The following is a 16,578-nucleotide window of genomic DNA, read 5'->3' as shown; positions in this document are numbered from 1 at the left end:
GATGGATGGTCGATGGACAGACGGTGATGGATAATAGATATATGGATGAATGGTAGATGGATGGATGGGTGGTGGATGGAGATAGAGATATGGATGAATGGTAGATGGGTAGATGGATGGATAGAGGGATAGTGGATGGTGAATGGATAACTGATGGGTGGTAGGTGGATAGATGGATGGTAGATGGGCAGATGGATGGATATAGATGGATGGATCTAGCACATTAGAAAATTTTAAGTGGCTCAGAAATTAAAGAAGTTTCATCACTTTTTAAACTGTTACTTAAGAAAAAACTTGGGAATGACTTCTAAGGATACACAATTTAATAGGAGGAATGAGGGTAACCATGCATATCCTGTTGAGTTACATACCTAGCTCCATTTAACAGTAAGCTTTATAATAGCCAAGTCAAATAGGAAAAACATGGCAGTTGTAAAATTCACAATGTCCAAATCGATGGTTCAAAGGAAGCACAGGAGTTCTTGGTTCTTGGTACTCGAATCAGACAGGCGTCTCCACTGCCGGTCCTCTGAGGCCACTGTGATGTGATGAGCAATGCTCTAGACCTCATCCTTCCACGAAGGCTCAGTGACAAATTTCATAGGAATGTTTCTTGTCTTGACAATTATTTTTTTAAAAACCGCAATTCAGCAGCAAGCAGCCGTCTTGAAGATGTAGGATACTGCTGCAGAGTGGACAGACTGTGTTCCTTCCAGGAAATTCTTCTTGAGCACTGTCTGCCCTCCACGGAGTGCAGAAGCATGACTGAAGGGGGGTGACCTTGAGATGGACTCTCTGGCTCACAGCTGATTGTAGCTGGGACATGCTGACAGATGACCACACCCCATCTGGTGTAAAGCCACTGTTTCACCAAGGGTGTGTTTGTCTGGCTTCTGTGAAAGCTGAGATAGCAATAAGGATTCATGCACAAAGCTTCCTGCTTTCCCACTGATGGCCCTGGGGCAGGGCCAGCACTCCCAGTGAAAAACCAATCCCTCCGAACAGATGAATGAGCCGTGATAAGGGCCCTAAGTTCCTGCTCCATAAAGCATGAATGAAATAGTTTTATCCCCATCATATTTCGAAGGCAGGTATAAAAAGACACCCAAATCAGAAAATTATTAAAAAGTCCCCAGAACTTTCCATATCCATAGACTGCCCTAGTTTTGGGCAATGTTACTTCCTAATGTATCCAAATATATCCTAAATAAACTAAGCAAGAAAACAGATTCATACAATCAATATGTTTAAGTCAACCACAAGTCGGGAACTATCTAAAATCATAACTTTAATTTTAGAGCGGTAAATCTTTGGCAATACTTAACCAACAGGTTCAGCCAGGACAGACATTACCATATTTCTTAGAAGTAAAGTTGGTACATTTCAAAGTGAAATTAATATGTATCTCAACTTAGGGCGAGCTACCATTTATGGAAAGCTTACTATCTAGCTGGCACTGTGTTCATGGCATCAGGCCAAAATACTCTTTAGACTTCCCCTAAGTTCTTGGTGTTTATCACCTTGCAACTACATCTCTGACTGACAGCTGCCAATGTACTGCAACACTGACACCACATCACTTCCTGCAAAGCTTGCTCCCAACAGGGTTTGGAAGCCACCCGACCCCCAAGGGCTGTGTCACACGGCCAGTGTCCAAATCTCCCAAATACTCATACAGCCTGACTCTAGGAATAGTTCAAGTGGGCCCCAGCTCGCTGAAATGGATGTAATAACGTTCTCAGGACACACATGAGAATCATGTGCTTTCTCCAAAATCAAAGCAGCATCTCTTTTTCCCATTTCTTTCTTCTCTCTCTTTTTTTTTTTTTTTTTTTTGAGATGAAGTGTTGCTCTGTCGCCCAGGCTGGAGTGCAGTGGCATGATCTCTGCTCACTGCAACCTCTGCCTCCAGCATTCAAGCAATTCTTCTGCCTCAGCCTCCCAAGTAGCTGGGACTACAAGCGCACATCACACCCAGTTAATTTTTGTATTTTTAGTAGAAACGGAGTTTCACCATATTGGTCAGGCTGGTCTCAAACTCCTGACCTCAGGTGATCCACCCGCCTCGGCTTCCCAAAATGCTGGGATTACATGCATGAGCCACCACGCCCATTCTCTTTTTCCCATTTCTTAAAGCCGCAAAGCTACTGAACACTTGGGAATTCCACCCAACACTCCAAGAGTAGTTTCCATGGAATGCTAGAACGCAGCTTTGGGCTCGCTCTTGGCTCCTAAATTCCAAGTTTCAGTCACATCAAAAAAGCACGCTTACATTGTAAGGCAGGGTAGAACATTTGATCCCCAAAGAAAATAGAAATGGAGCTGAATGTCATTAATTTCTAATGCTTAGATCTGTCCTTTGCTATTTCACCACACTGTGGCTTAATGTACAGGGTGTTCCCTGTGAGAGAACTAGGTAATCTAAGCTTGTGCAAGAAGACAGTGGGAGAGGACAGTATTCATTCTCAGTGTTTTCATACCTCCTATGAAACATAGGAGAGTAATAATCCTTAAACCGCACACCAAAATAATCACCTCAAGAACATACCAACACCTTGGTTTAGAAGAGATTTCAAAATCAAATCACTTTACCCAACAACTCATTTTCCAAAATTGAGCCACCCTTAGATCTCTTCCCTTGGACAGAGCTGCCTCCCACTCCCATGTAAGTTGTAGAAGCTGCAGCAGGCATAGGAGGAAGCCACACTTCCTAGGACACACAGCAGGGTGGGTGGAGGGTAAAGACAGCTCCTCTTTCACTGTCAAAGACTGAAGTTCCAGGAAAGGAATTTTTTATTTTTTATTTTTTTGAGATGGAGTCTCGCTCTGTCACCCAGGCTGGAGTGCAGTGGTGTGATCTTGGCTCACTGCAACCTCCACCTTTCAAGTTCAAGCGATTCTCTTGCCTCAACCTCCCGAGTAGCTGGGACTACAGGCATGTGCCACCACACCCAGCCGATTTTTTTTCGTAATTTTTTAGTAGTTATGGGGTTTCACCAAGTTAGCCAGGCTGGTCTTGAACTCCTGACCTCAAGTGATCCGCCCACCTTGGCTTCCCAAAGTGAGGAATTTGGTTCTAATTCTCTGTTTTCCAAGCCTGAAGTTCAGCCTTGAGCCAGCCTGGAGACAAGGGAGTCTCCATTCTAAGGGACATGGCCCAACATGGGAAGTCAGGGAAAAAGGCACCGCAAGGGACTCTCAGACTCAGCAGCTTCTGTCTACCTCCAAGACATTCTCCAGACCTGACCCAGTGACCCAAAAGCATGGAAGTGCAACCTGCAATTTCCCTGATGGCCTCTGACCCCTACAGCCTGGCTTCCCCTAACCTGTTCCCTTACCATGCAGCCAAGAGGAAAGTCTTTCACCCAAAAATACAGTCAGGATATCAAGAGGTCCCCTTCCTTCATCAGGAAGCAGAACAGGATGTGGTCATCAGCCATGATTTCATTCCCCAATGAAATTTCTGACCAAGAGCTGCCTTCGCACACAGAGGGGTGTGGCCACTCTGGAATCAGGGAAGAGCTTGTGGGGCGGAGGGGAGTGAGGCCATGCACTCAAGAGGCCAGTGTGGCAACTAAGCCTGTTGGCAACAAGGGCTGGGACTGCCTGCATCCAGACAACAGAGAAGATAATCCCAAGCCCTGCTGGAAAGGTCACAGGGATGGGGTGTGAAAATCTGCCTTGTTGTCCCTGGATGCTTTGAGCCTAAAGGGCCCATCCAAAAAGAATCACTCCCCCCGTGGACTTGCTGCTTCCACCTTGGGGCTGTCTCTGCTGCTATTGCCCTTGTGTTGACAGCATGAAATTCTTTTAACAGAACATGGTTAAAGAGAGATTTCAGGCCAGGCGCAGTGGCTCACACCTGTAATCCCAGCACTTTGGGAGGCCAAGGTGGGTGGATAACTTGAGGTCAGGAGTTAAGAGTCCAGCCTGTCCAACATGGTGAAACCCTGTCTCTACTAAAAATACAAAAATTAGCTGAGTGTGGTGGCACACATCTGTAATCTCAGCTACTCGGGAGGCTGAGGCAGGAGAATCGCTTGAACCCAGGAGGTGGAGGCTGCAGTGAGCCAAGATTGCGCCACTGCACTCCAGCCTGGGCACAGAGTGAGACTCCGTCTCAACAAATAAATAAATGAATGAATTAATTAATTAATTAAAATAAAACAGAGATTTCAATCTTCCAGATAATGAGAAAGCTTTTAAGGCTATGACATTGTAAGTGGAGAGGAAGAAAGAGAATCTAGAAATATTAAGTGTGTAAGTGTGTGTATATAATTGATCAGCAACTTAATTTAATAACTAAAAGGCACTGGGCAAGTATGATAGCTGGGAAATAAGAGTTGCCATATGTAAAAAGTGAAATTGTAATAGGATCCTGTGTTGCACCATTGCTAGGGGGATATTATGAACATCATCAACCTTGATATGTGTTTAGGTGGCATAACCTAACAGAAGGATTTTAATCAAAAACCAAATAAACATCACAGTGCAGCAAAGAATACTGCACTTTAAAGTTAATGATTTTAAAAAGTATTTAAAGGGTCTAGGCACAGTGAGTGGCTCATGCCTGTAATCCTAGCATGTTTGGAGGCTGAAGCAGGAGGATGACTTGGGCCCAGGAGTTCAAGACCAGTCTGGGCAACATGGTGAGACCTCATCTCTATTTCTTTAAAATAATAATATTTAAAGGACTGGGCTTGGTGGCTCATGCCTGTAATCTCAGCACTTTGGGAGGCCGAAACAGGAAGATCGCTTGAGCTCAGAAGTTCGAGACCAGCCTGGGGAACACCATAAGACATCATCTGTACAAGCAATTAAAAAAAAAAATTAGATGTGGTGGCATGCACCTGTAGTCCCAGCTCCTGGGGTGGCTAGCCTGGGAGGATCACTGAAGCCCAGGAGATCAAGGCTGCAATGAGCTGTGGCTGTGCCATGATACTCCACCCTAGGCAACAGAGAGAGATCCTGTCTCAACAAATGTGTGTGTGTGTGTGTTTGTATGTGTGCATTTGTTTATTTAAAGAAAGTCTTCCCACACATTTTCAAAATACAGGTGATTCTTTACCCATAAATCCTCATCTTTTGAAAGAGAAGAACGAAACTTGAGGACTTTGTCAGAGGTACCACAAGATAGAGTGACGTAACCACGGTCAAAAGGCCTTGAGTCCCAAGTCACTCCCTGGGCACTTGGTCCCAAATTCTCCTTTAGTCACTCCTCATTTTAAAATGGAAAAAAAAAAATGACCTTAAGTTTTTATTTGCAAATCATTTCAAGTTGCTTCACAGTTATACAATTAAGACTACAAGCTCCAACATGTAAAAACTAATTCTTTATTTCATTGATTTTAAGAAACACCATTTTTCACTCTTAACATCTCTGAAATTGAATATATCTTACAATCACAATGGTGTATTGGGATTTAGTGGTGCCATTTTCTCTGCTTCTTAGTGGTATGCAAAATAGTGGTGCATTTTACAAATGACAGCATCTTATGAAAAAGAGTATACAAAAATAGGCTTCTAAATAGCTACGCTTAGGACTATCTAAAAACTGCTTACGAATTGTTTGGGTAAGGCAGAGTATCTATGTAGAATTTTACTGATGATCATACATTCAGTTCAACTCAACCAACATTTTACTGGGCACCTGTTATATGTTTGGAATGAGGAAATAGACCATTTCTTTATGATGTCTATAATCTGGGAAGACAGTGGACATTTACCCACTCAGACAGGGGTGTAACAGCTAGTCTGGCATTATTAATAGTGAAGGATGTGAAGAAATAGACTAATTCTGCAAGGAGAGGCTCTCAGTTGAACCTGGTCCTAACAGGTTAACAGGATTTGGCTTAGCTTAGGAGGATGAGAGGAAATGAACAGGGATAGGACAGAGTTTACACAAAGAAAAGGACAGAAATTTCCAGTAAAAGAGAAGGGTATAAGCAAAGACTCTGAGGAATGAAAGTATCATTAGCTCAATGTCGTACGGAGGCAAGTGCATGAGACAAAGCTGGAGATGATGAAGCTAAAAAGATGGGCTGGGGCTATGGATGCTACACAAAGGAACTGAACATGATTATATTTGATGGGATTAGGCGAGTTGAGATTTTATTATGGGAGTTACATGATCAAACATAGTTTTCCCACCTGGGTAGCCTGGGAGAGAAGGGAAAGACTTATTGCAAGCCATCAATCACATGGGATGGCCCAACGGGGACAGTGAGTGCCTTGGAGTAGTGAGAATGACAGGTAGGATCACCAGGACTCGGTGGCCACATACATCCCTTGAGGAAAGAAGGAGGAAGAACAAGGAGGCATAGACTTCTCTGAAGTTCCTGGCTTGGTAACTGAAATGGAAGGTGACAATAACACCTTCCAGTCTGGGGTATATTCAAGCACCGGACTCAAAAGTTATCCCTGAGAGGCCACAATTCACTTACAGTGATCTTACTGGAAATTCGGTGTCCATTCCACAAAGGACCTCAAAAACAGAGGCCTGGAACCCACTAGAACAGCAATACAGTTAAAAAAAAAAAAAAAAAAAAAAACCCCTCCTGCCTTAGTGTGTTTGGGCTGCTATAACAAAATACCTTAGACTGAGTAATTTATAAACAACAGAAATTTCTTGCTCACAGTTCTAGGGACTGGGAAGTCCAAGTTCAGGTTGCCAGCAGATTCAGCATCTGATAAGGGCCTGTTGCTCACAGACAGCACCTTCCTGCTACATCCTCTCCTGACAGAAAGGGCAAACAGGCTCCTTCAAGTCTCTTTCATAAGGGCACGAATCCCATTTATGAGGGCAGAGCTCTCATGACCTAATTAAGTCCTAAAGGCCCCACCGCATGATACTATCACATTAGGTTCCAATATATGAATGTACACCAACATTCAGAGCATAGCACCTCCCAAAAAGCTTAGATCAGGAAGGATATTGGAATGGAGACACAAATAATGGCCAATTCCAATGCAGATTTATGGAACTTAAAACACACAAAAAAAACAAAAACCAAACCCTCTAATTCTCCATGAGAGGCCAGAAGTTTCAAACACCATCTCAACCACACTTTGTATGGACTAAATCAATACCTGTAATAATAAATGGATTTAACAGCTTCAATAATTTAATGCAAAAATAAAAATGGGATGCCTCAATCTTGGCGTCATAAAGTTAAAAAGTAAATCAGATTTGGATTCAGCCTCCAAAATACTCTCAGGCTGCAGGAAACCCACCATGCTCTTGACTCACACCTTGAACTCACTGTTATTATTTAAATAAGATCACTGAATGCAGGCAATGATCAAAGCTGTACAAATCACAGTGCGATATATCTGCAATGCATAAATAAGCATGGCCAAGTGCCACTTAAACACATGTAGCATTTAAGAACAATCATTTAACTTTTCTGTGAGTGTATAAAATAAGAAGTCAATAGCTTTGCAATACCAAGCAGATCTCAGGCAATGCTCTGGTTTATGTGAGTGACCAGACCAGCAAAGGCTGAGAGTGGAGCACATGGTGATGGGCACAGAGGGATGGCAAGAAAGACGTGGGTTAACTATGGGACACAAGTGACTCAGCCCAACTCTCCTGAGCACCCATTCTTTTTAAAGTTAGGAGGATGGTCTGGAAATTTTTGTGCTCCCTACACCTGCAAAGAAGTCCATATTTCTTTAACTTGCTCAAGTCAAAACCCATGGGCATCACAATGGTAACCACCATGAGATTTTTCTCTACTGGGTATTCTTTTTTCAGTATATAGGTGATTCAATTAAGGCAAAAGTACCACTGAGCTGGACCCCAGAAAAGTGACCTAAGCTCATTTAAAAGCCGGTGCAAGATTTTTTGGCTGTGCAACAATTACTGTTCATCCTAGCCAAATGACAAATTGGGAGAGAATAAAAAGCATATGAAGTCATTGCAAATCAGATTTGTTAAAGTAGAAGAAAACAAAAATCAAACAGAGCCCATATTCCCCGCCCTAAAAATCATAAGAGGATAATCAGCCTCTTTTAATATAAAGGCAATTCCTGGGGAGTCATGGGAACGTTTCTCAAACAGTGATACATCAAAGTCCCCATGCAGAAAACCAATACATAAACTCACAAAGCAAATCTGTTTCTAGTATGACAGCAAGAGGCTTTAAAAGCTTGACATTCACTGCCAAGTAATATCTATGGGACCACACACAAGGCAAGTGAAAGAGACACTAGGCTTGCCCTCCAAGAATCAATGAGTATACTCCTGTCCAGGGCACTATGATGCAAATGGTTTTATTGGCATCACCATTCAAAAAAAATAGTTCTAAGCATGCCCACCCCAAAGAGTATGCCTACCACTGCTTATTTATTTAATGTATATATACATGAAGTACTGTTCAAATGCATTATGCACATTTCAATTTTCTGTATGTATTTATATAGCACATAATTTATTTGAACCAACAGAAATCTAAAGGCAAAAGATAAAAAGAAACATAAATTTTGAAATTTCCTTTCATGCCCTGATGAATTCATCTTGCACATTCATCTGATATTGAAGGCTAGTGCTCAAGGAAATACAGGGCCAATCTGGGACCTACCAAAAAAACCAGGAAAGGCAACCTGTGGAGAACTCTGGCTCAAAAAAACAAACATTGGCTGGGCATGGTGACTCACGCCTATAATCCTATCACTTTGGGAGGCCACAGCAGGTAGATCACTTGAGGTCAGGAGTTCAAGACCAGCCTGGCCAACATGGTGAAACCTCATCTCTACTAAAAAAAAAAGGAAAAAAAATACAAAAATTATCCAGGAATGGCAGCGCGTGCCTGTAATCCCAGCTACTCTGGAGGCTGAGGCAGGAGAATCGCTTGAACCCGGGAGGCAGAGGTTGCACTGAGCTGAGGTTGCCCCACTGCACTCTAGCCCGGGTAATAGAGCAAGACTCCATCTCAAAAAAAAAAAAAAAAAAAAAAAATTAACAACAGATTGTGGAACAGCTTTTTACCAAAGAGGATCTGTTTTCTGCTGATGGAGACTGCTTTTGCAACTAGCAAACCCCACCTGTGTTTCCTCAGTTTCCCCATCTGTACAGTCAAAATATTATCCACATTTTAGCATTATTACGAAGTCACACGATGTGCGAGGGCCAAAATCTCCCAGAATTTTCAGGAAGGTAGCACATCACCATTCAGGAGACATGTGCTGAAATCCTCTGGCTGCTCTGAAATCATCTGGTGATAGCACTAGCGCTCACTAGGGACCACTAAATTCAGTTGTGCTTTTGCAACAACGATAATAACAAATTATCCCCTCACCAGTAGTTAATAAAACCACACCATATGTAGAAGAAGAAAATTATAAGACAGAAGGACTCATCCCCACCCACCACAAGTCAAGACAATACTGTGTATTGTGATTCACCAAGATGCAGTAAACAAAAAAGCACCTTTCCAACCATAACTGCATTTCTCAGTGTGAGTGTTTTCAGATACAGCCAGGGTAAGTAGCCAAGAAATTTCAGTTCTATAGTCTGGAAGAATAAAGGCTAACAATAACAGGCAATGAAAAATTATTTAAAAAAAAGTTATACAAAACTTTTCTCCTCATACATAGAAAAAACAATAACAACAAAAAAGCTTAATCTTCCAGAAACCTGTCTCTGGCCAGCTTCCAATCCAGAAAATCACTGCTGATGACAGAAGGAGCTCTCCTTAGGAACTCATATGGCTATGACCTCCCATCTGCATCTGATCCTGCTGATCTGCACCCCCTCCAAAATACACACCCTTCCCTCAAATTCCATGCCTTTATTTATTTATTTGTTTATTTATTTATTGAGATGGAGTCTCGCTCTGTCACCCAGGTGACAATACAATGGCGCGATCTCAGCTCACTGCAACCTCCACTCCCAGGTTCAAGTGATTCTCCTGCCTCAGCCTCTTGAGTAGCTGGGACTACAGGCACGCACTAAAACACCCGGCTAATTTTTGTATTTTTAGTTGAGACGGAGTTTCGCCATGTTTGCCAGGCTGGTCTTGAACTCCTGACCTCAGGTGATCTGCCCATCTTGGCCTCCCAAAGTGCTGGGATTACAGGCGTGAGCCACTGTGCCCGGCTGAATTCCATGCCTGTATACCCCTCAGATATTCCTCTTGCCACAACTGTAGGTTCTGCCCACAGCCTTCTATGGCTCCATCTAGTTCCTTCCAGACTCTCCTTCTTCAGCACAAATCCCTCTTTCTCACCTCCTGGGATTATCCTATTGATGATCCACCACTTAGGGTCAAAACCTTTCACGCTTATGAGGACAGCGTGATTGGTAAATGTAACACAGGCTTAGGATCTGAGACCTGACCCTAACCTGCCATTCACTGCATTTGTGACCTTAAGCCAGCCACTTAACATCCCTATGAATCACTTTCTCCATCTGCAAAACAGGATACCTGCCTGCAGGTCTGTGCTGGGAATTAAGCGAGGCAATGTATGTAAACACACCTTTCCTTGGTATTTAGTCGGGGCTTCAGGAATGTTCATTTCTTTCTTTCCTCTTGTCTCCTTCTTCCCCTTGTTCCCCCCACAAGGCCCCTGAAGTATCTTCTACATCTTGTCCCTTCTATTCCTACCCTTCTAATCCAGGTCACCTTGCTTTCAATTGCCATTGTTTTTTGTTTTTTTGAGACAGAGTCTTGTTCTGTGGCCCAGGCTGGAGTGCAGTGATGCGATCTGGGCTCACTGCAGCCTCTGCCTCCCGGGTTCAAGTGATTCTCATGCCTCAGCCTCCCGAGTAGCTGGGATAACAGGCATGCGCCACCATGCCAGAATAATTTTTGTATTTTTAGTAGAGACGAAGTTTCACCATGTTGGCTAGGCTGGTCTCAAACTTCTGGCCTCAAGTGATCCTCCCGCCTCAGCCTCCCAAAGTGCTGGGATTACAGGCGTGAGCCACTGCGCCTGGCTTTTTTTTTTTTTTTTTTAAAGACAAGGTCTCACTTTGTCACCCAGGCTGGAGTGCAACGACATGATCTCAGCTCACTGCAACCTCCACCTCCCGGGTTCAAGTGATTCTCATGCCTCAGCCACACAAATAGCTGGGACTACAGGTGCACACACCACACCCAGCTAATTTTTGTATCGTTGGTAGAGACAGGGTTTCACCATATTGCCCAGGTTGGTCTCAAATTCCTCAGCTCAAGCAATCTGCCCACTTTGGCCTCCCAAAGTGCTGGGATCATAGGTGTGAGCCACCATGCCCGGACCTCAATTGCCATTGTGAATATCTCTTTTCTGTCCTATTTGCCCAATGCATATGCCACTGTACAACTAAACTAATCCACATTCAAAGTGCATTGACTGTCTTCAAAAATGCCACCACTCCCATCCCCGCTCTGCAAACTTGAGGTGCAAACAACCACAGCATACACAGCAGAGAGGGGCGCTAGAGGAGCAAAGCAGCATCTTTCAGAAGAATCCATTTTACTCAAAGATCTACTTGGAAGTTAGGGTGAGCAGGGGAGGTGGGGCAGATTGATGCTGGAATACAACTTTAAATATGTATGACTTTCTAAAATGAAATATCTATCTTCCCCTAAAAATAAGATGGCACATGGAATGGTTAGAAGCTCGTTCTCTTTTTATGTTGGGATGTTTTACTGGAAAACTTTGCAAACTTCTGACCTTCCAAAACTGTCTGTATCACTTTTCTCCTCTGAATCCCTATGGTTATCAGATATTTGAATACTTGACTTAATCCTATCATCTGGTAGAATCACAAGTTCCATGACAGAAGGGACCACAGCTCATCACTTTTTGTCATAGTGCTGGATGGCGCATGCCCCTCTGTGTTAAAGAAAACCTATATAGAGAGATATGTACTTACACCTCTGCATCTATATGAAGAGAGAAAGAAAGAGATTTACTTTATTTACTTGTTTGTTTGAGACAGAGTCTTGCTCTGTAGCCCAGGCTAGAATACAGTGGCATGATCTCAGCTCACTGTAGCCTCCACTTCCCAGATTCAAGGATTCTCATGCCTCAGCCCTCCAGGTAGCTGGGATGACAGGTGCGCACCACCACACCAAGCTAATTTTTGTATTTTTAGTAGAGACATGGTTTCACCATGTTGGCCAGGCTGGTCTCAAACTCCTGACCTCAGGTGATCCACCTACCTCAGCCTCCCAAAGTGCTGGGATTACAGGCGCCCGCCACCATGCCCAGCTAATTTTTGTATTTGTAGTAGAGATGGAGTTTCGCCATGTTGGCCAGGATGGTCTTGAGCTACTGACCTCAAGTGATTCGCCCTTCTGGGCCTCCCAAGTGTTGGGATTACAGTTGTGAGCCACCGTGCCCAGCCGAGATTTACTTTAAAGAATTGGCTCATGCGTTTGTGGGGGCTGCCAAGTTTGAAATCTGCAAGGTAGGGTTTGAGACCCAGGGAAAAAAACGATGCTGCAGTTTGAGTCCAAGGGCATCTGGAGGCAGAACTTCTTCCTTCTTGGAGACCTCAGTGTTCTGTCTTAAGATCTTTGACTGATTGGATGAGGCCTACCAATGTTATGAAGGGTCATTGGCTTTACTCAATCACTACTGATGTATATGTTAATTACATCCAAACATAACTGACAGCAACATCTAGACATCTAGACTGGTATTTGACCAAACAATTAGACACCACAACCTACCAAGTTGACACATCAAACGAACCATCATTCCCCACACAACAGACTTTTTCTCCAGTGCCTAGTAATGCCATCAATACTAGCCAAAGGAAGAAAGAGAATAAAATGTATTCCCACAGAATGTCTGCAATGCAATATCCAACAGGTGCTGCTGACAAACTCTCTTCCATCCCACAAGGCCACCTGTCCTGTGCTCTGAAGGGAGGTCAGCTCAGGTGTTCCAGGTAGCCACAGTCTCCGGGGCATGAAGAGGTCGCTGAGAAGGGCAGCAAGGCTTGCAGAATGTCTTCCTTTCCATATATTTCAAGACAATTGCAACCATCCAAGCTTATGTCTCTTGGTAGCCAACATCATCGAGTGGTGACTAACTTTTATTTAAACATGGAAAACTGTATTAAAATATATTTACAGATTGGAAAACACACATATCCAGGAACAATGTGGTAGTTAAACCACAGCTTCTGGTTCTTGAAACAGCCCCTACTTTTAACCACCCTCCCTCCCCTCTCAAGCAACATAAATTATGGAGGCCCTGGGTACATAAGCTACCCTGTTGGTGTTATTTCTGCTCTAGTCTTGGATCTGAAATCATCACTGTCTCCCACCTGTAAGCCAAGACTTCAAGCACACAGCATGGTGGGGGTGGGGGGTGTCCCCAGCAAGTCCTCAATTCCAATGCAGCTGGGCTTAAAGTTCAGCATGAAAGGCCAGCAGTGGGGAGGGAGGTTGGAATATTGTTCAACAGCCTCCCACTCCCTGCTCATGACTAATGCATCACACTGGGAGAGCATTTCCTCCCAGCTAGTAAGAACTGACAAGTCACATTTAAACCAAACCAATCCCAAGAAGGCTCAGGAGAAACTCAGCCCCTCCAAGCCCTAAGTATACCCCTTTCTGAAAATATCCATCTAGAGAGAAAACAAGCTGAGAGTGTTGGCTTAGGAGTCCTTTCTAACTCTGCTTCTCCACCACGGAGCAGGGAGTTTGAATTTTCAAGGGTCAAATCAAAGAACATACATAGTGGGCAAGCAATTGGTATTCCATTTTGAGCACCAGGGTAACCTGTTAACTTGGAGAAAATCAGTTAATTTCTCTATGGTTTCAGGTTCTTCCTCAGTAAAATTTAGCACCTAGTAAGGGCTTTAAAAATGTTGGGCTTCACAGAAAAGAGAGCCGTTGGGTATGGTATGTAAAGAGAAAAAACAGGATTGTGGGCATCATTAATGTAGAGATTTATTTTTCCAGTAGTGATTTTCCATTCAAAATAGCATCCATGAGAAGGAGGGAAATTAATCAAGTGTATTCACTAAATAGAGCTTGGTGATCAAAATAACATCAGCCTTCTGGTTCTGCGGCTGCCTCACTCGCACAAGAACGGGGAAGGGGGCCCCGCATATGGCCTGAATGCATGTTGGCACCAGGGTGGCAGCTCTTGGGCCACCTGTTTGGTTCTGTTTCTCTCACTCCATCCCCACACTCACAGGAACAGCCTGCCATCTGTGCTGCACCACCCAGTACAGCTCGGTTTTCCATAAAGGTAAATAAGATCCTGACGCTATTTTTCATCTAAAAATTTCCCTTCAATTTATGGCTTCCAAACCTCCATCTCAATTCAACTCAACCCCATTCACTGTTACCATATGCTTAGCACCCACCTTGTGGATGGCATGGTTCAAGATTCCACACAGGATGGTAGGACAAGGAAGGCTTAAGACTTCTTAAAGGGTCTTGAAGGGCCAGGTGCGGTGGTTTACGCCTGTAATCCCAGCACTTTGGGAGGCCAAGGCAGGCGGATCACGAGGTCAGGAGATCGAGACCATCCTGGCTAACACAATGAAACCCTGTCTCTACTACAAATACAAAAAATTAGTTGGGCGTGGTGGCAGGCGCTTGTAGTCCCAGCTACTCGGGAGGCTGAGGCAGGAGAATGGCGTGAACCCAGGAGGTGGAGCTTGCAGTGCACCGAGATCACGCCACTGCACTCCAGCCTGGGTGACACAGTGAGACTCTGTGTCAAAAAAAAAAAAAAAAAAAAAATTATTTGGGTGGGTAGCAATGAAGAAATGAGATGGGGACCCCAAAAATGTAATCTAAGGCTCAAAAGTTAGGTGCCATACAATAAACTCAGAGGCTATGAAAAGGGAGGCGTGCAACTTAATGAAACTCTTTATGGTGAACAGTTAACAGGTTATCCTAGTGCTCAAAAGGAATACCAATTGCCACAGTGTGGTAATACAGCTGAGAGTTTCTACAATTCAATAGATGCCCTTAACAGGACAAAGGTAAAGAATACATGTAGCTTTTGAGAATATGCACATTAGGATTCTAAGATTCTTGACTCTGATTATTATTATTATTATTATTTTTGAGATGGAGTTTCACTCTTGTCACCCAGGCTGGAGTGCAGCGGAGCGATCTTGGCTCACTGTAAGCTCCGCCTCCCGGGTTCAAGCGATTCGCCTGCCTCAGCCTCCTGAGTAGCTAGGATTACAGGCATCCAACACCACTCTCGGCTAATTTTTTGTATGTTTAGTAGAGACGGGTTTTCGCCATGTTGGGGCAGACTGCTCTCGAACTCCTGACCTCAGGTAACCTGCCCGCCTCAGCCTCCCAAAGTATTGAGATTACAGGCATGAACCACTGCACCCGGCCAACTCTGATTTTTTTTAACCTGGATTTGATGATTACTCAGGAAAAGAATATGATCATTTTGGTATACTATTTAACGTATAATCAGAATACTATTGAAATCCTTGGGAAAGGAAACTGTTCTATTTCTGGGGGCAATAAGGAGTATTTGGATATACTTTTACCCTAAAATCCTGGTATAGAAGAGAATACTCATTCCAAAAAAATATGCACGTATTCAAAAGGTTTAAACTTTATTTAAATGAACAAAAACAGACAATTTCAAATTTTCGACTATTTAAATTTGAAGTGGATGATCTTCACCTAAAAGTGACAGAGGACTTCCCCAACAGAACCCCAAATCAAAAATAACCATTTTAAGACAGGTAGAAATGACAAAATACATAATTTTTAAAACTCCCGCTTATGCATGAATCATCTGCAAGATAATCCACAAGAGAAAAAGTAACAGGTGCTGACACTCATGTCTCTTCCCTTTCAAATCCCTGGCTGAAGAAGAAACAAAATGAGTCTTCTTATAAGGGGAGTCCAGGGTCCTTTTAGTTTCAATTTGAGGTTGGAGTGGATTTTTTTTTTTTGAGACAGAGTCTCACTCTGTCACCCAGGCTGGAGTGCAGTGGTGCAATCTCAGCTCACTGCAACCTCTGCCTCCTGGGTTCAAACAATTCTCCTGCGTCAACCTCCCGAGTAGCTGGGACTACAGGCATGTGCCACCATGCCCAGCTAATTTTTTGTGTTTTTAGTAGAGATGGGTTTTCATCATGTTAGCCAGGATGGTCTCAATTTCCTGACCTCGTGATCCGCCCGCCTTGACCTCCCAAAGTGCTGGGATTATGGGCATGAGCCATTGCATCAAGCCTGGACTGGATTTCTGATCTGCATTTCTCAAAGGCATATCCTTGACATCCCTTCTCCTAAACTCATGGTACTAACTCTTCAGGGCTGTTCTAGAGGAACACTCTAGGGATACATGCACCCTTCCAACTTCATGCTATGTAAAAGAGTGGCACTAGGGGTGAGTAAATTAAGAAAATGAATAAAACTCACTTAAAATTCCACATTATATAACATTAGAGGGTAAACTTGAAAAAATTCTGCTAATTGAATAAACCGGACACAAGAGTACAAATACTGTATGATTCCACTAATATGGGGTACCTAGAACAGTCAAACTCATTGAGGCAGAAATAGAAAGATGGATGGCAAGCTGTGTTGAATGGGTACACATTTTCGGTTCTGCAAGGTGAAAAGAGTTCTGGAGATGGATGGT

At 43.5% G+C, this 16,578-nt stretch overlaps 1 protein-coding gene across 11 annotated transcripts in view; it reads right to left on the bottom strand.

Annotated features, from left to right (window-relative positions):
- Window positions 1-16,578, bottom strand: part of TIAM1 (TIAM Rac1 associated GEF 1) — a 457,120-nt gene that overhangs the window by 166,266 nt on the left and 274,276 nt on the right. The window contains exon 1 of one of the 11 annotated variants that reach the window (XM_032174687.2): window positions 372-8,330. The exons of the other annotated variants lie outside the window; for them this stretch is intronic. The gene's annotated coding sequence lies outside the window, so the exon portion shown is untranslated. Of the gene's footprint in view, window positions 1-371; window positions 8,331-16,578 lie in introns of those variants that run through there. 11 annotated transcript variants of the gene reach the window in all.

Source organism: Hylobates moloch, unplaced genomic scaffold (assembly GCF_009828535.3).
Source record: "Hylobates moloch isolate HMO894 unplaced genomic scaffold, HMol_V3 SCAFFOLD_14, whole genome shotgun sequence".
NCBI classification, from domain to species: Eukaryota; Metazoa; Chordata; class Mammalia; order Primates; family Hylobatidae; genus Hylobates; species Hylobates moloch.
Note: the sequence above shows the minus strand (reverse complement) of the source record. Positions and strands in the feature narration are given on the sequence as shown.